A 21,295-nucleotide genomic window follows, 5' to 3' on the forward strand; every position below is an offset into this window, starting at 1 on the left:
CTCAGAAAATTCCTCAGAGTCTGAGGTTCACTTGGGAAGGAAGGAAATCTCAGTCTCCCTTTCAAGCCTACGCTCTCTCAGCCGTCTATCCACCCGGATGGATAACTGCATGAGCTGATCCAAGCTATCAGGCAAGGGATATTGTACCAGTTGGTCCTTTATCTGGTTAGAAAGACCTCTTCGGTACTGGTGTCTCAGGGCTGGGTCATTCCACTGGGTATCATGGGCCAACCTCCGAAACTCCGTACAGTAAACCTCAACTGGCCTTCGCCCTTGCTTAAGGATCGAAATCTGAGCCTCGGCTGAGGCCGTCTTGTCAGGGTCATCATACAACATGCCCAGTGCCGTAAAAAAAGCATCAACACTTTTAAGCGACGGACAGTCAGGCTGCAACCCATATGCCCAGACCTGTGGGTCTCCTTGTAGCAAGGAAATCACTATGCCCACCCGCTGAATCTCCGACCCAGAAGACTGAGGCCTAAGCCGGAAGTATAGCTTGCAGCTCTCCTTGAAACAAAAGAACTGCGAGCGATCTCCAGAAAAACGATCCGGGAGATTTACTTTCGGCTCCTTAACCCCTGCAGGTGCTGCTGCTGCGGGAGCTCCGCCAGCAGCCTGGGAGGTGTGCATTTTAATGGACAAATCATTAAATTGCCGAGTCAGGACCTGCACCTGATCGACCACCTGTTGCAACGTATTTTGAGGGGTATGCTCCATATTCCCACAAAATTTCAACAGGAGTATTAGGCTGCTGAATATGTTATGCACACCAGTGCCTGCAGGAAAGTACTAGTGTCAGAACTGTTATGCACTCCAGTGTCTGCAGGAATGTACTGGTGTTTGAACCGTTATGCAAAACAAATGGACTCACAGACAAACTGGGGAATATGACATAACGTACACAGAAGGTGATAGGGTAACAAAATACACACACAGTGAACAGAGAAGCCCAGAGGCTAAGGAACTGGGTATCTCCCTTGTATTAGAACTGCTCAGATGTAAAAAGCAAGATGTTGTGTTTTAATACGTAGAGAACCCGAAATGCTGTTGCTAAGGGCAACAGCAAAACCCTAAAGGGTTACCAACGGGTGTGGCAGTAAACTCCTTGGTCAGAGATGGAATGATAGACACAAGGAGAGCCTCCACAATCCTGATTCTCACTTGCAGTGCACAGGTTTAAGCTTACTGCCACTAAACTGACCCCTGACACCTAGCACAGTGAGACAGGATTAGACAGGCAAGTGTTAGAATACAGCCGCAAACTTGCTAAGTTCACAGAGTAATAACAGAACCCCAGCAAGCTAAACGACTGACTCCAGTCTTACTGCTAGGTCTGGATTGGCAGAGTGTAATACCAAATCCCCAGGCCTATTTGCAGTAAGCAACAAACAAATACAAAGCTACACAGTACTGGCTAACTTTCATGAACTGACTAACCAACAGAGATTCAGCAGCATCTGCTTACCCTGAAAAGAGGCCTTATAAAGCAGGTGCTGTCCACGCCCCACTCAGACCTCACAGACTGTGAGCACAAAAACCAGCACCGGATCCCCTGCCGTGCACAGAGCCTATAACCACTGCACAGCAAAAGACCCGAACCGGAGTATCAGCTGCGCTCAGGTTACTCCACTAGCACTTGTCTCCCGGTTGCCATGACGACGTGGCAGCACAGGGCAGGAGACCCTAACACCTTTGTATTCAATTTATATGTTATTGTGATGTTTTACTTTTGGGAACCTCTGTGTTTCCCCAGTCATCAGTAGACTATACACAGTTTTATAAACTAATACAGAAATTAGTTCCTTATTCGTTTTAATCTGCACTTTACAAATGCCCCTTACCATATTTTCATGAGATCAATTGATTGATACATAGATATAGTGGGATGTGGCATATTTTGTTAATATTCATAATGCCTACTTGAGAATGTCAAGATGCTTGGCTTGTCGACACAGATGAAAAGTCAACATGATTAAAATGACAAAACTTCCCTGGTGATCTAGTGGTAACTTACAGTACCTGGTATTACGGGCCCGGTGGCTCCAGCAGCTCCAGCTGTGTCTTCAGGGTAGGGCGGTGAAGTCCTGATGACTTGTACCGGATCCTTAGGCACTTCCGGCAGCATGTATGACTAACCCTAACCCTCCACCTTGTGACAAACACTGACCTCCCCTGCTGTAGCCTAACCATCACCTCCCGTAGCCTAACCCTCCGGCTAGTGTTCCAGAGATCTGGCCATGCACAGTAGACTTTTTTTGTATTACCTGTTCTGCGATTTTCATACATTTTCACCATTCTATGAGAGTATTCAGTAGCAGACGCAATAACATGTCCGCAGTGCGCACACCCAGGACATGCACTGGCCTGATTGACAAGCAGAGGAATTCGCGGGGGGTGCAATGCGGCATTGCGGGGGCGTCACGGGGGAAAAAATGATGGCCGGTTAGCAATCTTAGCAAAACTGAAGCTGATGAAGCTGAATAATGTCCTATATTCACCCCTACAACCCATGCCAACATACTTGGTAATTTTATGCAACAGAGACATTAATCTCATTATTCCAAACGAAGAAAAAATCCGCACAGATCATATAGGTCATATATTCATAATAATCAGTTACTTCCCATTGTTTAGTCATAAACAGTTCTTAGAAGAAATTGTTAGTATTAATCATTAGTTTGGGGGTGCTCCCTGGAATAAATTAATCATATTAGAACACAAAAAGAAAAAGTATTCCACATTGGGGCACTCATCTGTAACTGGCTGTAATGATATTTCTAAATCTAGGTGCAGGACGACTCCCTCTAAAACGTAACCTTTATTATAATTAGTATAAAATACCAGTCATGGGTAGCTAGCGAAGTATTAGAAGAAAATGTGTGAAAAGTGAATAGTGTAGAAGAAAAATAAAAAATCAAAATAGAACACACACCAGTCTCAAATATGATCAATCAATTAGATAATTCTCTCCTATAATGAATATACAACTATATTGTTGTGCTTGTTATCAATATTGACCTATAGGATTGTATACATAAATTGTGCGCTCCCCTCATTGGGATATGGGCTTATTGTTAGGGTATTTTGAATAGGGAGATCCACTTTAATATTGGTCACAGTGTACTACAATCACAGTCAGCAATTCGCGTACTGATGCCATGAGTAGGTAAAAATTCTGATACACTTGTGATTGTTACTCATGTAGACAATTTAATGGAGTACCTTGTCTTAATAGGTGATGGTTTTATTCTTGTGATCCTAACTTGCTACACATTCTAGTCTGATTTGTATGAAAACTGAGGTTCTGCAGCGATGTAATCTGAACACTTCTCTGTGCAACAGCGGAATCACTTAGATTATATTGATGTTCTTGTCTAACATGCATTAACACAGGTCAGTTGAGGGGTTAATCTTACTGGAGCATAACATTCCAAACTCTCCGGGAGTTGGTAGGTGTCCTAAATCTCCCTGCTCCTATGTGTAATCAATCAGAAGCCGCTAAATCAGGCCGTAAAAATTGTAGCTCAGTCGGAGAATCTTGGTGACATACACTTGAGATAATAATCTTTTTCACTTGGTGCAGTATGTCTACGGCTGATTAAGTCAGGCTAGAGTGGTCTAACTATAATACAAAGTATCACAGACGTGTTGTACAAATAGTGGACTCATTCACATTGATCCGCTACAAATGTATCAAAATCAGCTGTGTCAGTGTTAACATAGCCTGACTACTTTACATTGTATCCACCACATGTGCTGCCAGTTACGTTCTCATGCAGTTGCCATATAACATAGTGAGGGATCTATTCTGTATGTGGATATTGAGCTAACCGTTTCTATGAATTAAACCCTAATGTGCTGGCTGGATAATAAAGAGAGATCGAGTGTCAGTTTACTGCGTGTCTTGTTGTTCAATGCCGTTAATAGCAATAGTGCATTATAACAGACTCGTTCTCTAAACTGTGCCCAAATAAGCTTTACTATATCCCTGGTGAGAGGGAGACAACACTTAATTAATATCTAATATCATCCTACGGTACATTTGATCCGGTGCCCCGGATATCAGATTATCTAAATAATCAACATATACTGATTGCACAATAAGATATAATGTATAGAGACAGTGTGATCATTTAAAAACACGGCACCCAGAAGGTGGGTGGCGTGCTAACCAATGCGCATTTCGCATATAAGCTTTAACGAGGTAAAAAGCTTATATGCGAAATGCGCATTGGTTAGCACGCCACCCACCTTCTGGGTGCCGTGTTTTTAAATGATCACACTGTCTCTATACATTATATCTTATTGTGCAATCAGTATATGTTGATTATTTAGATAATCTGATATCCGGGGCACCGGATCAAATGTACCGTAGGATGATATTAGATATTAATTAAGTGTTGTCTCCCTCTCACCAGGGATATAGTAAAGCTTATTTGGGCACAGTTTAGAGAACGAGTCTGTTATAATGCACTATTGCTATTAACGGCATTGAACAACAAGACACGCAGTAAACTGACACTCGATCTCTCTTTATTATCCAGCCAGCACATTAGGGTTTAATTCATAGAAACGGTTAGCTCAATATCCACATACAGAATAGATCCCTCACTATGTTATATGGCAACTGCATGAGAACGTAACTGGCAGCACATGTGGTGGATACAATGTAAAGTAGTCAGGCTATGTTAACACTGACACAGCTGATTTTGATACATTTGTAGCGGATCAATGTGAATGAGTCCACTATTTGTACAACACGTCTGTGATACTTTGTATTATAGTTAGACCACTCTAGCCTGACTTAATCAGCCGTAGACATACTGCACCAAGTGAAAAAGATTATTATCTCAAGTGTATGTCACCAAGATTCTCCGACTGAGCTACAATTTTTACGGCCTGATTTAGCGGCTTCTGATTGATTACACATAGGAGCAGGGAGATTTAGGACACCTACCAACTCCCGGAGAGTTTGGAATGTTATGCTCCAGTAAGATTAACCCCTCAACTGACCTGTGTTAATGCATGTTAGACAAGAACATCAATATAATCTAAGTGATTCCGCTGTTGCACAGAGAAGTGTTCAGATTACATCGCTGCAGAACCTCAGTTTTCATACAAATCAGACTAGAATGTGTAGCAAGTTAGGATCACAAGAATAAAACCATCACCTATTAAGACAAGGTACTCCATTAAATTGTCTACATGAGTAACAATCACAAGTGTATCAGAATTTTTACCTACTCATGGCATCAGTACGCGAATTGCTGACTGTGATTGTAGTACACTGTGACCAATATTAAAGTGGATCTCCCTATTCAAAATACCCTAACAATAAGCCCATATCCCAATGAGGGGAGCGCACAATTTATGTATACAATCCTATAGGTCAATATTGATATTAATCTCATTATATCAGGAATTATCTGGCTAAAAATAAAATTACAATTAATAGCTTGTGACATCATAATTTAATGAATATTTTATCATATGTTTAATATGGCAACGGCACACAAATTCCATAGCTGAGTCCAGAACCGCTTATCAGGTAAATAAGATTAAATAAAGAGAGTAATAATAAAGAGTAAGCAAAACTGAGTGGTTCAAGTTCCATTTTAATAATTAATCTATAAATTGGGCCACAGTTAGGATTTCTGTATCTAAACAAGAGTGGACTAGTCTGTTATACAAGCTGTGGCTGCACCAAGTACAATACAATATAGAAGAAGCACTTCAATACAATGAACTACAGAGGACATCTGAGTAACCAATGGTTCTCCACCATTGATGGTAGAGAGTTACCTACAGATTGTATGGTTGTTGTTTTTTATGTGGGAACACACAACACAACACAATTTCATGAAAATCCCATCAGTTGATATTGGTGACTGGTGGTGAAACCTTCTAAGGCACCACTACAGCATCCACAACTGCCCTAGATGTTGGGATCTTTCTCTCAGACTTTCACGTTAACACCACCGTACCCTCTGTTAAGCCCCATGGACACTAGATGAGAAAATAAAAGATCTTGCTCATAAGGACTATTTTGACTGAGATCTTTTACAATCTCGTCTAGTGTGTACACTCAATGTTATTAATAACGATGCGCGCTCCCACGCATCTTAAACAACCTCCTCCCTTGTCTGAACATGTACAGATGAGGGAGGTCCTCATTAATGACAGCCATGCTGCAGCTGCAGCATGGGCGTCGTTTCTCCCGCCGTCGCTCCCTTCCCTGCTGGCATCGGCAAGTGTGTATGCACTTGCCGATGCCGGCACCCCACCGGGGCCCTGCTGCTGCCAATATCTGCCCCGGCAGGGGTCGTTTAGTGTGTATGGGCCTTTACTCATGGAACATCAACAAGTGGAGCAGTATTTATTCTAGTATGTCATAAACAGTCACCCTTCTCTTACAAAGGGGGTGATGCAGGATTGAATGTTAATCCATTTGCATGGCGTATCCTGTGTCATTGCACTTTGCATGCTGAGTAATGGATGCTCTCAAGGACGTATTTCATTCGTATCTACATTAGCAACCAAACCAAGTGGTGGAGCTGGGGTAAGACAAAGCATTTTCATGTATGCAAAGTTTAGTGAGGGCGGGTATGCCTTGACATACAGTAAGCCAATATACACATTTTTAGAGGCGTATTTATTTTTCACTCTGTATAGGGTAAGGCAAGTTGTATTGAGGATGGTGACTGGTAGTAAATTGGCGCACCTGCCGTTGTATGCATAGAACTTGGTGTATAGGCAAATATACACATTTTTGCCATACATGTATACTCTGCAATGGACTGAAAGTGTCTGAGGTCTCTTGCGCCAACTTTGGTTGGCACATTATAGGGCACTTGGGGTTGTTTATAATTTGTACATGATGCTAAAGTACAAATTATAAGCAAGCCCAGGACCTGCAAATGTTTCCTTTTTGACAGCTAACTGTAAGTGTGCACAATAAGGGCGGGATTCAATTCTTTTCACCCTTTTCCACACCCGTTCTGTTTCTGCCCTCAGGGGCGTGGTATCATTATTTTAGCTCGCTACCCCTGAAGTAGGGAGGCATCCAACCCTTTATACAGCTAAACCTGATCACTATGGGCGCAATATGCGCGATAACGGAGATCATTTTAGAAAGGAAATTGGGCGTGAAATATCATTTGAATCTCAACGTAGAGTGCATGGGTCTGTCTCTTTGGAATGTACGTCTTATGGAATGTACCTTTTGTTGAAACTCAATAAAAAAGATGTTTAAATAAAAAAAGAGTGCATGGAACCAATTTGAACTGTTAGAATGCAGGATAGTAACTAGGGTGGTGTGACATGTGCCACCTCACTGTGCACCACAATGCGGGGGGCGCTATTCTGTAGCACCTATCAGTTTTCTGTTTTACTCAATTTCACGTGCGACGCCCACCTCCCCCTCACGTCCCTAATCCCCTTCAGTCACACACTCCTTTATTTAAGGTGCATATTTCAAAAGGCTCTCATACTTCCCATACAGGAGCAAATAGTTCCATGAGTAAGGTGTCTGACTGCAATATGGAAGGGTACGGGTTTGCATCCTGGCCATGACAGTGAAATGTGTGCTTTAATTAAATGATGATATGACTGAAGGTCCTGGGTATGACTGCTAAGAAATGTATGATTTAAAATAAAGGATAATGGGCCTGATTCAGCTTCAGTCACAACTGCAAATAATTGTACAATTGGTGATTTTAAGCAAACTACGCATGCCCAAACATAATAGTGCACATGTGCCAGATCACAAACTGTGACAACTTAGCACAGGCATGTCCAAACTGCGACCCTCCAGCTGTTGTGAAACTACATATCCCAGCATGCCCTGACACAGTTTTGCTGTCAGAGAATGCTAAAGCTGTGTCAGAGCATGCTGGGATGTGTAGTTTCTCAACAGCTGAAGGGCCGCAGTTTGGACATGCCTGACTTAGCAGATTTGTGAACCAAAAAGAGGTCGCAAACAGATAACGGGGAAAAGTCATAGTGGAGGCGTGTCAGTGGGATGGCTTCGCAATTCTGAAAAATGGGGCATGTAACAGGGGTTGTATCGTGCCTGTGCCCTGGGCAGTGCATTCGCAAATCTGCTAAGAGGCAACCTTAAAATACTCACAAAGTGATAGCAGCTTATGAGCAGCTATGGAGCCGCACAGACTGGAAATCACCATGACAGGTGCACCACCATCGATGTTTCAGCTCATAATTTCACAATTAGTGCAAAATCACACACAGCTGATGTGTTAATGCTTGGCTAAGCTCTTGGACTCCAAACATGCTATTTTGATATGTTTGGTGGCTTAATAGTTTAATAGCATTTAATGACATTAAACAATTAAGAGGTCTATTTACTAAGCCTTGGATGAAGGTAAAGTCCACGGAGATAAAGTACCAGCCAATCAGATCCTAACTGCATTGTCACAGGCTTCTTTGAAAAATGACAGTTGGGAGTTTATGGCAGGTACTTTATCTCCGTGCAGTTTATATCCATCCAAGGCTTAGTAAATAGACCCCTAAGTCCTCAAAATCAACACTTTGCAATGTTTGATGTCTTCATTATTTAATTATGCATCATTAAGTGATATAATATGGGTTAGATATTTTTTAGGTTAAGCAGACCAAAATAAATAAATAAATCTGATGGTCTGTTTGTGAATGTCTGCTAAATTGCGAACATTCGCTAAGTTCCTAAAGCGTACACATTTGCATCGCTGAATTGCTAGGTACTCCGGGTGCCTCCTCTTTTGTGTACTGAATTTTTTTTATTGCAAGTTTGCATTGTGTGAGTGTATTGTGTCTATGAGCAGATTTGCGATTGATCACAAATAAATGCAAAGTACCTTGCATCTGCATTATTTAGCGATCCATGCTGAATGTGGCCCTATGTACAGTAAATAAATGAGATAGAATACTCAAATTAAGTACAGAAATGGTGGTATAAGTGTATTGGTGGTGTACTATATATATCTATACATATATATCTATATCTATATATGTAACCCTAGTATGGGGTTTACAGGGACTAACAGATTACGATCTATGGTGGGTAGTATAATATAGTATAATACTGCCACCTGATGACTGATATAACTTTATTATACAAGTGAAAGGATATTGATAAATATGATACATCATTACTGTATAAATAAATGCAAGTATATGCCATATACCAAGGATGTTAGGCATGTTGTAAATGTAAATGCTACTGTAACTAGGTATTAAACAGGCATGAGGGGACTGGGGGAAATTCTTCTGGAAGCCCTCGTGCTAAAACAAAAGTGTCCGTGTGCAGAGAGGGGAGCGAGCCTGCAGCCCGCGGGGATAAGAAGACAGTTTATCAAAGGGGGGAAAAACGGAGCTGACCGGCGCGAGGGAGAGTGCTAGAGGAGAGAGAGGTGTGACGCAGGAGAAGAGGAGTGAGAGGGACGGAGAGCTACGGGCATCCAGAGAGCGTCGGTGTTGCCGTAGACGCTGCAGTGCCGCATCTTACGATACCTCCGGGGAAGGACAGGGGACCACTGACCAGATACCTCACGCCGCTGGGAAATACCGGAGACATTCCGGAGGCGGCTGGGAGTGAGCGTGACTGGGGTGATCTCAGCGTTGGACAGAGCCGCATCGTGAGCTGCACCGTGATTGGAAGAACAACCGAGGAAGGCTGGAGGTGAGCGAGAGAGTGTGGCACCCTAGTATCCCGCATATAGCCGATAGCCCAGGTGAGAGGGGAGTGTCGGAGTATATAAAGGCAGACAGAGAGGTGAACCACTGCTAACGGAAAGGGAGCCAGAGAGGAGAGGGAAAGAGCGTCAGCAGGGCCACCTACTAACCACACACACAGCCTGGATCTCCACTCTCCCTCCCGAGTGTATTAAGCATCCCCAACAGCATCTGTGGAGGTAGGGGAAGCTTCCGTCTAACCGAAAGCAGTGAAGGAAAAGCTAATAAATATTGCTCTACAGAGACGGTCGCACCTGGTCCCCAGCTAAGACTGTTGATAGGAGTGTTCCCTCAAAGGAGGCAGTCAGTCATCCAGCACAGAGCAGGGAGAGTGGCAGGAATTAAGAGAGCCAGCCAGAAAACACTAAATCCAGGTATGGATTAAAATAGGGGGTCAGCTCCAGTCCCCGTGGAAAGTAATACTTCACCCCTTCACTTATTGAATTACCAGTCCTCTTTTTCCGGATACAGTCACCAGCATTGTCACAATGGGAACCTATACGGTTCTCCATTACTGACTGGAGATCTCAGGACACCGGGTCTCCGCAGCCAGGGCCTATACCATTCGTCTAATATTTTAAGCAGACTGAGTAAAGTCCCTAGGGAGGGTGAATCCAGAACTGATGGTATGGTTTATAACTGTCATTAATTATTTGTAAGAGGCCCTGACTATTTATATATATATATATATATATATATATATATATATATATATATATATTTCTCTAACGTCCTAAGTGGATGCTGGGGACTCCGTAAGGACCATGGGGAATAGCGGCTCCGCAGGAGACTGGGCACAAAAGTAAAAGCTTTAGGACTACCTGGTGTGCACTGGCTCCTCCCCCCATGACCCTCCTCCAAGCCTCAGTTAGATTTTTGTGCCCGAACGAGAAGGGTGCACACTAGGTGGCTCTCCTGAGCTGCTTAGTGAAAAGTTTAGTTTTAGGTTTTTTATTTTCAGTGAGACCTGCTGGCAACAGGCTCACTGCATCGAGGGACTAAGGGGAGAAGAAGCGAACTCACCTGCGTGCAGAGTGGATTGGGCTTCTTAGGCTACTGGACATTAGCTCCAGAGGGACGATCACAGGCCCAGCCATGGATGGGTCCCAGAGCCGCGCCGCCGGCCCCCTTACAGAGCCAGAAGACAGAAGAGGTCCGGAAAATTGGCGGCAGAAGACGTCCTGTCTTCATCAAGGTAGCGCACAGCACTGCAGCTGTGCGCCATTGCTCTCAGCACACTTCACACTCCGGTCACTGAGGGTGCAGGGCGCTGGGGGGGGGGGCGCCCTGAGACGCAATAAAACACCTTGGATGGCAAAAAATGCATCACATATAGCTCCTGGGCTATATGGATGAATTTAACCCCTGCCAAAATACATAGAAAAACGGGAGATAAGGCCGCCGATAAGGGGGCGGAGCCTATCTCCTCAGCACACTGGCGCCATTTTCCCTCACAGCTCCGTTGGAGGGAAGCTCCCTGGCTCTCCCCTGCAGTCACTACACTACAGAAAGGGTTAAAAAAGAGAGGGGGGGGCACTAATTACGCGCAGTATTAAAGATACAGCAGCTATAAGGGGAAAAACACTTATATAAGGTTATCCCTGTATATATATAGCGCTCTGGTGTGTGCTGGCAAACTCTCCCTTTGTCTCCCCAAAGGGCTAGTGGGGTCCTGTCCTCTATCAGAGCATTCCCTGTGTGTGTGCTGTATGTCGGTACGTTTGTGTCGACATGTATGAGGAGAAAAATGATGTGGAGACGGAGCAGATTGCCTGTAATAGTGATGTCACCCCCTAGGGGGTCGACACCTGAGTGGATGAACTGTTGGAAGGAATTACGTAACAGTGTCAGCTCTGTATAAAAGACAGTGGTTGACATGAGACAGCCAACTACTCAGCTTGTGCCTGTCCAGACGTCTCATAGGCCGTCAGGGGCTCTAAAGCGCCCGTTACCTCAGATGGCAGATATAGACGCCGACACGGATACTGACTCCAGTGTCGACGGTGAAGAGACAAATGTGACTTCCAGTAGGGCCACACGTTACATGATTGAGGCAATGAAAAATGTTTTACACATTTCTGATAATACGAGTACCACCAAAAAGGGGTATTATGTTCGGTGAGGAAAAACTACCTGTAGTTTTCCTGAATCTGAGAAATTAAATGAGGTGTGTGATGATGCGTGGTTTTCCCCCGATAACAACTGATAATTTCTAAAATGTTATTGGCATTATATCCTTTCCCGCCAGAGGTTAGGGTGCGTTGGGAAACACCCCCTAGGGTGGATAAAGCGCTCACACGCTTGTAAGAACAAGGGCTCTACCCTCTCCTGAGATGGCCGCCCTTAAGGATCCTGCTGATAGAAAGCAGGAGGGCATCCTAAAAGGTATTTACACACATACTGGTGTTATACTGCGACCAGCAATCGCCTCAGCCTGGATGTGCAGTGCTGGGTTGGCGTGGTCGGATTCCCTGAATGAAAATATTGATACCCTAGATAGGGACAGTATATTATTGCCTATAGAGCATTTAAAAGATGCATTTCTATATATGCGTGATGCACAGCGGAATATTTGCCGACTGGCATCAAGTCTAAGTGCGTTGTCCATTTCTACCAGTAGAGGGTTATGGACACGACAGTGGTCAGGTGATGCGGATTCCAAACGGCATTTGGAAGTATTGCCTTATTAAAGGGAGGAGTTATTTGGGGTCGGTCTTTCAGACCTGGTGGCCACGGCAACAGCTGGGAAATCCACGTTTGTACCCCAGGTCGCCTCTCAACATGAGAAGACGCCGTATTATCAGGCGCAGTCTTTTCGTGGGCAAGCGGGCAAAAGGGTTCCTCATTTCTGCCCCGTGACAGAGGGAGAGGAAAAAGGCCGCAGAAATCAGCCAGTTCCCAGGAACAGAAACCCTCTCCCGCCTCTGCCAAGCCCTCAGTATGACGCTGGGGCTTTACAAGCAGAATCAGGCACGGTGGGGGCCCGTCTCAATGAATTTCAGCGCGCAGTGGGCTCACTCGCAAGTAGACCCCTGGATCCTTCAGGTGATATCTCAGGGGTACAAATTGGAATTCGAGACGTCTCCCCCTCGCCGTTTCCTAAAGTCGGCTTTACCGATGTCTCCTTCTGACAGGGAGACAGTTTTGGAAGCCATTCACAAGCTGTATTCCCAGCAGGTGATAATCAAGGTACCCCTCCTGCAACAGGGAACGGGGTATTATTCCACACGGTTGTGATACCGAAGCCGGACGGCTCGGTGAGACCGATTCTAAATCTAAAATCTTTGAACACTTACATACAGAGGTTCAAATTCAAGATTGAGTCACTCAGAGCAGTGACTGCGAACCTGGAAGAAGAGGACTACATGATGTCTCGAGACATCAAGGATGCTTACCTTCATGTCCAAATTTACCCTTCTCACCAAGGGTACCTCAGGTTTATGGTACAGAACTGTCACTATCAGTTTCAGACGCTGCCGTATGGATGGTCCACGGCACCCCGGGTCTTTACCAAGGTAATGGCCGAAATGATGATACTCCTTCGAAGGAAGGGAATTTTAGTTATCCCTTACTTGGACGATTCCCTGATAAGGGTAAGATCCAGGGAACAGTTGGAGGTCGGTGTAGCACTATCTCAGGTAGTGTTGCGGCAGCACGATTGAATTCTCTATATTCCAAAATCGCAGCTGATTCCGACGACTCGTCTTCTTTTCTTAGGGATGATCCTGGACACAGTTCAGAAAAAGGTGTTTCTCCCGGAGGAGAAAGTCAGGGAGTTATCCGAGCTAGTCGGGAACCTCCTATAACCGAGCCAAGTCTCAGTACATCAATGAGATGGTTCTGGGAAAAATGGTGGTTTCCTATGAAGCAATCCCATGCGGCAGATTCCACGCAAGAACTTTCCAGTGGGACCTGCTGGACAAATGGTCCGGGTCGCATCTTCAGATGCATCAGCGGATAACCCTGTCACCAAGCACAAGGGTGTCTCTCCTGTGGTGGTTGCAGAGTGCTCATCTTCTAGAGGGCCGCACATTCAGGACTGGGTCCTGGTGACCACGGATGCCAGCCTGCGAGGCTGGGGAGCAGTCACACAGGGAAGGAATTTCCAGAGCTTATGGTCAAGCCTGGAGACATCACTTCACATAAATATCCTGAAGCTAAGGGCCATTTACAATGCTCTAAGCTCAGCAAGACCTCTGCTTCAAGGTCACCTGGAGTTGATCCATTCGGACAACATCCCGGCAGTCACCCACGTAAACAGACAGGGTGACACAAGAAGCAGAAGGGCAATGGCAGAAGCTGCAAGGATTCTTCGCTGGGCGGAAAATCATGTGATAGCACTGTCAGCAGTATTCATTCCGGGAGTGGACGACCTCCACCCGGGAGAGTGGGGACTTCACCCAGAAGTCTTCCACATGTTTATAAAACTCGACAAGTATTGCGCCAGGTCAAGGGACCCTCAGGCAATAGCTGTAGACGCTCTGGTAACACAGTGGGTGTACGAGTCAGTGTATGTGTTCCCTCCTCTGCCTCTCATAACCAAGGTACTGAGAATTATAAGATGGAGAGGAGTAAGCACTATATTCGTGGCTCCGGATTGGCCAAGAAGGACTTGGTAACCGGAACTTCAAGAGATGCTCACGGAGGATCCGTGGCCTCTACCTCTAAGAAGGGACCTGCTCCAGCAAGGACCCTGTCTGTTCCAAGACTTACCGCGGCTGCGTTTAACGGCAGGGCGGTTGAACGCCGGATCCTGAAGGAAAAAGGCATTCCGGATGAAGTCATCCCTATCCTGATCAAAGCCAGGAAAGATATAACCGCAAAACATTATCACCGCATTTGGCGAAAATATGTTGCGTGGTGCGAGGCCAGTAAGGCCCCGACGGAGGAATTTTCAACTAGGTCGATTCCTACATTTCCTGCAAACAGGAGTGTCTATGGGCCTGAAATGGAGGTCCATTAAGGTTCAAATTTCGGCCCTGTCAATTTTCTTCCAAAAAGAACTAGCTTCAGTCCCTGAAGTTCAGACGTTTGTGAAAGGGGTACTGTATATACAGCCTCCTTTTGTGCCTCCAGTGGCACCTTGGGATCTAAATGTAGTTTTTGGGTTCCAAAAGTCACATTGGTTTGAACCACTTAAATATGTGGAGTTAAAATATCTCACATGGAAAGTGGTCATGCTGTTGGCCCTGGCCTGGGCCAGGTGCGTGTCAGAATTGGCGGCTTTATCCTGTAAAAGCCCTCATCTGATTTTCCATTCGGACAGGGCGGAATTGAGGACTTGTCCTCAGTTTCTCCCTAAGGTGGTTTTCAGCGTTTCACCTGAATCAACCTATTGTGGTGCCTGCGGCTACTAGGGACTTGGAGGACTCCAAGTTGCTGGACGTTGTCAGAGCCCTGGAAATATAGGTTTCCAGGACGGCTGGAGTCAGAAAATCTGACTCGTTGTTTATTCTGTATGCACCCAACAAGCTGGGTGCTCCTGGTTCTAAGCAGACTATTGCTCGTTGGATTTGTAGTACAATTCAGCTTGCACATTCTGTGACAGGCCTGCCACAGCCAAAATCTGTAAAAGCCCATTCCACAAGGAAGGTGGGCTCATCTTGGGCGGCTGCCCGAGGGGTCTCGGCTTTACAACTTTGCCGAGCAGCTACTTGGTCAAATACGTTTGTAAAATTCTACAAATTTGATACCCTGGCTGAGGAGGACCTGGAGTTCTCTCATTTGGTGCTGCAGAGTCATCCGCACTCTCCCGCCCGTTTGGGAGCTTTGGTATAATCCCCATGGTCCTTACGGAGTCCCCAGCATCCACTTAGGACGTTAGAGAAAATAAGAATTTACTTACCGATAATTCTATTTCTCGTAGTCCGTAGTGGATGCTGAGCGCCCATCCCAAGTGCGGATTGTCTGCAATACTGGTACATAGTTATTGTTACCAAAAAATCGGGTTATTATTGTTGTGAGCCATCTTTTCAGAGGCTCCTCTGTTATCATGCTGTTAACTGGGTTCAGATCACAGGTTGTACGGTATGATTGGTGTGGCTGGTATGAGTCTTACCCGGGATTCAAAATCCTTCCTTATTGTGTACGCTCGTCCGGGCACAGTATCCTAACTGAGGCTTGGAGGAGGGTCATGGGGGGAGGAGCCAGTGCACACCAGGTAGTCCTAAAGCTTTTACTTTTGTGCCCAGTCTCCTGCGGAGCCGCTATTCCCCATGGTCCTTACGGAGTCCCCAGCATCCACTACGGACTACGAGAAATAGAATTATCGGTAAGTAAATTCTTATTATATATATATATATATATATATACTGAATCCAATATTTATTCCTATTCAACTGATAAAGACTCAGAATCTACCATTCAGTAACGTTTAATATAGCAGAATCTATCATTTCTGCTGCCTGCCAGTATATACTATCTAATGAAGCAGTACCTCTGAACAAAGGCACCATAACTGTAAGAACGGTAGAATAAGGAGCATCACCTATTGTCCAGTTGCCCAGATTAATTTCATCGTAGTTGAACTAGAGATATTATAGCGGCAATCGGTCGTTACGGATTTACAAATCTCCTGGTAGAGAAGCAAGAGGTGTTCATCGCTCTGATTCTGGCATCCTAACTCTAAGTAGTTGTACTGGGCCCCAACTGTGCACCAACGTTCTGGTCAGGTATACCTAACAAGTGAACCAAACTCCAAATGCTGGTTACGGGTATAACTTTGAATAGAGTGAATAGAGTGCCCTTCCGATAATTGAAAGGGTTGTTGAGTAACCAAGGTATGCTGAGTTTATTTTTTCTTAGCCGGTTATATATTTTTTCTGTAGTGCATGCAAATGTATTGCACAATAGGCCAAGCCAGGGAATAGTGGTAAGGGAGTATTACTGGGTATTACAGGTAATACAGGGTCCTACAATTGGTTATTATATGTGATATGATAGGTTGCTCTTTATCTTCCTGTGGTATAAAATTGTTGAATACTGTGATTCCCAATAAAATGTACTTACCTAAAGGAGTGGTCGTATGAGACAGATGAACTCGGGTGGGACCTGAAAGACAAGAGACCAAGTGGATTACGAACCATAGTGGAAACAGGTAATAACTGCCAAATCACATTATTTTACACGTACCATAAACTATACACCTTATTGTTATCTGGATACCATCCATTGCCCTCAGTGCTTTCAGTCAGCACCTAGTCCCTTACAGGGAGGCTTTCCCAAGCAAGCCAGGGTACTCACGCTTGGGTGGAGGCACAAAATATTACAAGGATTACCCGCTTAATAGGGCCCCAAATAAGAACGGGGCTACATTGGAGGCACTGCTGAGATCCTGCCTACGGTAGTCTCCTGTTGCCAACACAGCGTAATTATTTATTGCCAGAATGGAACTGGTCACGGAAAGTGATATTGGGCAGTGGTGTAAAGAGAAAGGGGCGGACCCCTCTTGTAGTTTTGGATTAGTAGGGAATATGGCTGCAGTGACGGATGAAGGGGTGTTGAAAACGGTGGGAACATTATGTGGCATACACCTACCCCGCATCGTGGAGCAATGGAAGGGACCCTATGGGGATATTTTTGCTATGCTTTGTGATAATAAAAATACACTGGATCGAACTCTCATCCCCAGTATGATATTACTTGAAGGGACAATGGGTAGAAAAGTGCAGATAGTGTGGCCCGATGAGGGTAGAGATGGGGGAGAAGAGTTGGCCCAAGGGGGAGATTCCCGAGATTTAGGCACTGGGGAGCCCTCTGTAGGGGGCTGCTTACATACAACAGGTATCGGTATGAGTGTAGATCCAGGTCCTCCTCTGAACAGCACACCGGCAGAAACCCAGGTCGACAATGTGGTTGACAAAGTAGTCAATCAGCTGGAAAGGTGGCACTACGAAGGGGGATATCGTAGGTTGCGAATATTTTCAGGAATTACCCGAGTTCCTACAGGAGAAGAGACCTACGAGTTGTGGAGGGAAGCAGCCGTTCAACACTCCGAGGAGTGGCAGTGCCCAGAGTATATCAGACGACAGAGGGTGGTCGAGAGTTTAAGAGGGCCCGCCATGGTAGTGATACAAGCAACCCGGCGAAGCAATCCCACTGCTACCTTGAAAGAGTATATTGAGGCGCTAGACTTCTCTTTTGGAACCTTGGAAGATGTGGGGGATTTACTGGCCCGATTGAACAGCACGTACCAAGATCATGGGGAGACTTTAACTCACTTTATTTATCGGGTAGACCGGTTGATCTATAAGATAGTGGACAAAGGAGGCCTAGACAAAGAGTTGGTGGATGAAAGACGATTAAAGCAAGTTATGAAAGGGGCTCTTACCAACAGTCCCGTGGCCTAGCGATTACGATGCACCAGGACTACGGCACATCCTCCAACTTTAAATGAATTGGTTAAACAGGTAAAAATGGAAGAAGTGCAGATCGAAAACCGAGAAAAATGCTTGAGAAAAGTCAAAGTGGTGATGCCTTCCCCATGCCCTCCGGCAATGGATGACCGCCTGCTGAAATTACTTGAGGAACAAAATAAAAAGATTGATCAACTCATTGAGTTACAGACCCGTCAATACCATAGTGTGAACCCCCCTTCAGGGAGAGGACGTGGGATGACTCGAAGAAATGACAATCGGGCCCCTTTTGAGTGTTATAGCTGTGGACAGTTGGGGCACCGTTCCTTTGAATGTCCCATCTCTGGGAATGAATCGAGGAGGCGTAATGACAATTATCAAAGAAGAGCCTCCATGGGGGAAAACTCCAACGGGAGTCCTGTGGACCCCTCACAGGCTCCCCGATTATAAAGGTCAGAGCAATGGGGAGTGCCCAGTGGTCCCATAACATCCCCGATAGTCTACTGGGACAGGCACCATTAACTAGAGCCCTTATTAATGGACATGAGTGTACAGTGTTGATGGACAGTGGATCACAAGTATCTATTGTATTTGAGTCTTGGTATAATACTCACCTTTCGGATATTCCTATTCAACCTCTCACAGGGCTTACCATCTGGGGTCTGAGCGAGCAGCGTTATCCATACTTAGGGTACATAATTACTCAGATTACCTTGGAACCGGGTCTGAGCTCCCCCAATGAGGCTGTACCTTTAATAGCTCTCGTATGTCCTGACTCTCCTGGTGATAATGGAAACCTACCTGTTATTGTGGGCACTAATACCAACATGTATCGGAATCTTATTCGGTGGTGTGAGAAGCAGACCCTGGGAAGAAAGGAAAGAAAGGATACCCTGGGAAATAAGAGCCTCGAAGAAGATGGACGATGTATGAAAGTAGAGGGACACCTTCTGGAGCTGCTGCTAACCTCAAAGTTCGACCTAGATTCTTGTTTCAAGGGTAGTGATATCAATGAAGAGGATAAACCACTACTGATGGAACAACTGAGGAATAGGGAGGCTGTTTTCTCCAAGAGTGAGTGGGACTTGGGTTCAGCTGTAGGAGTGGAACATCATATTAAATTAACAAATGAGACCCCCTTTAGGGAAAGATCAAGAAGACTTGCACCGGCTGACTTCGAAGATGTCAGGAATCATCTGAAGGGCCTGCTTGAAAACCATGTAATAGCATACTCGGAAAGTCAGTATGCATCACCAGTAGTTGTGGCTCGGAAGAAAAATGGGGAAATTAGGCTCTGTATTGACTACCGCACCCTGAATAGTAGAACGGTCCCAGATCAATACACAGTTCCAAAGGTGGATGAGGCCTTAGATTGCCTACAGGGAAGTAGATGGTTTTATTATAACTTTACTCTACGTTATCGCCCCGGATCGGTTAATCAAGACGCAGATGCTCTGTCGCGAATGCCACACCCTGAGGTGGAGGTGGATCCGGATGGGTGGATAGAAGTCCCTGCAGCCGCAGTAAAAGGTCTATGTCATCAAGTCAGTGTTACTAAACATGTCATGGTGGCTGCCATTCAATTTACTGGAGCCACTGAAAAAGCTATTCCATCCATGTATCAACAATTGAGTCCACAATTGAGTCCCTCTGATGTGGGTGGTTTAACAGTAATCGGACCAACCCAATTAGCTTGGGAACAGTGGAATGACGTAGATATATCACCTATTGTACATATTCTGGAGAATCGTTCGACTACAGAGAAGGCAGACAAGAACCTGTCTAGCAATACTAAAATATTATTGCTACAATTGAAGCGGCTGAGGTTACAGCAGGGTGTGGTGTATAGGAATAGTCGACGACCTGATGGTAGTGTTAAGTCACAGATAGTGCTGCCAGCAAAGTACAAGCAACTAGTACTGACCGAATTGCATGACCGCCATGGTCATTTAGGCTATGAAAAAACACACAGTTTGATTTCGGATCGATTCTTCTGGCCCTATATGAACAGAGACATCGAGAGGTTTTGTAGAACCTGTGGGAGTTGTATACTACGAAAAACCTTACCTACCAAAGCCGCTCCTCTAGTGAACATCCAAAGCTCTGGACCGTTGGATTTGATCTGTATTGATTTTCTAACTTTGGAAGAACCCGAGAGCAAAGAAGGAAACATACTGGTGGTTACGGACCATTTTACTCGGTACGCGCAGGCCTATGTGACACCTAATCAAAAGGCGGTAACAGTTGCCAAGACCCTATGGGAAAAGTTCTTTCAACATTATGGGCTGCCCGCCAGGATACATTCCGACCAAGGGCGGGATTTTGAAAGTCGACTCATTCGAGAACTCTGTTTCTGTTGTGGAATAAAGAAATCCCGAACGACTCCGTATCACCCGCAAGGAGACCCTCAACCGGAGAGGTTTAACCGTACACTATTAAACATGCTAGGTACGTTAAACCCCAAACAGAAGTCCCAGTGGAAACAATATATTGCACCTTTAGTACACGCTTACAATTGCACCAAGAATGGGTCTACGGGGTATACCCCCTATTTTCTTATGTTTGGGCGAGAAGCCCGGTTCCCCATCGATGTGTGCTTAGGGACTCAGTTCAATAATCCCCTGGCCTCATCTCACACTCAATATGTGCAGCGCCTACGACAGCAGTTGAGGGAGGCTCATCGAATAGCTCAAGAGGCGGCGAGACGATCCGGCGAAAAGAACAAGACCCAATATGACAGACACGTGAGAGAACATCGATTGCTTCCAGGAGATAGAGTGCTGATTCGCATATTGGGGGCACCTAGACGGAGGAAACTCAATAATCGTTGGAGACCTAATCCCTATACCATAGTTAGGCAACTCCCAAACATTCCAGTATATCAACTAGTACCTGAAGATGGACAGGGCCCCTCTCTCACTTATAACCGACAACATCTGTTGCCCATAATGCCGGGCATCCGATGGAGAGATGTTGATTCAGAGACGGGGGCAGATCGGTCTGTTTTAGGCCAGTTAGAGCCACCCCTCAAAGAGCCCGTATATTCTGGAGGAAGAAGGGATTGAAGAATACTATGGTGGACGATACTATAAAGAGAGGGAATCCGACGACCCTGTGGGTACTGTAGATGAACCTTCTGCCGTGGATAGTAGACTGAATGAACCTGTTGGATCTACCGATGAATGGGGAGGGGAGAATAATGAGAGAACTGA

Source organism: Pseudophryne corroboree, chromosome 7 (assembly GCF_028390025.1).
Source record: "Pseudophryne corroboree isolate aPseCor3 chromosome 7, aPseCor3.hap2, whole genome shotgun sequence".
Classification (NCBI taxonomy): domain Eukaryota; kingdom Metazoa; phylum Chordata; class Amphibia; order Anura; family Myobatrachidae; genus Pseudophryne; species Pseudophryne corroboree.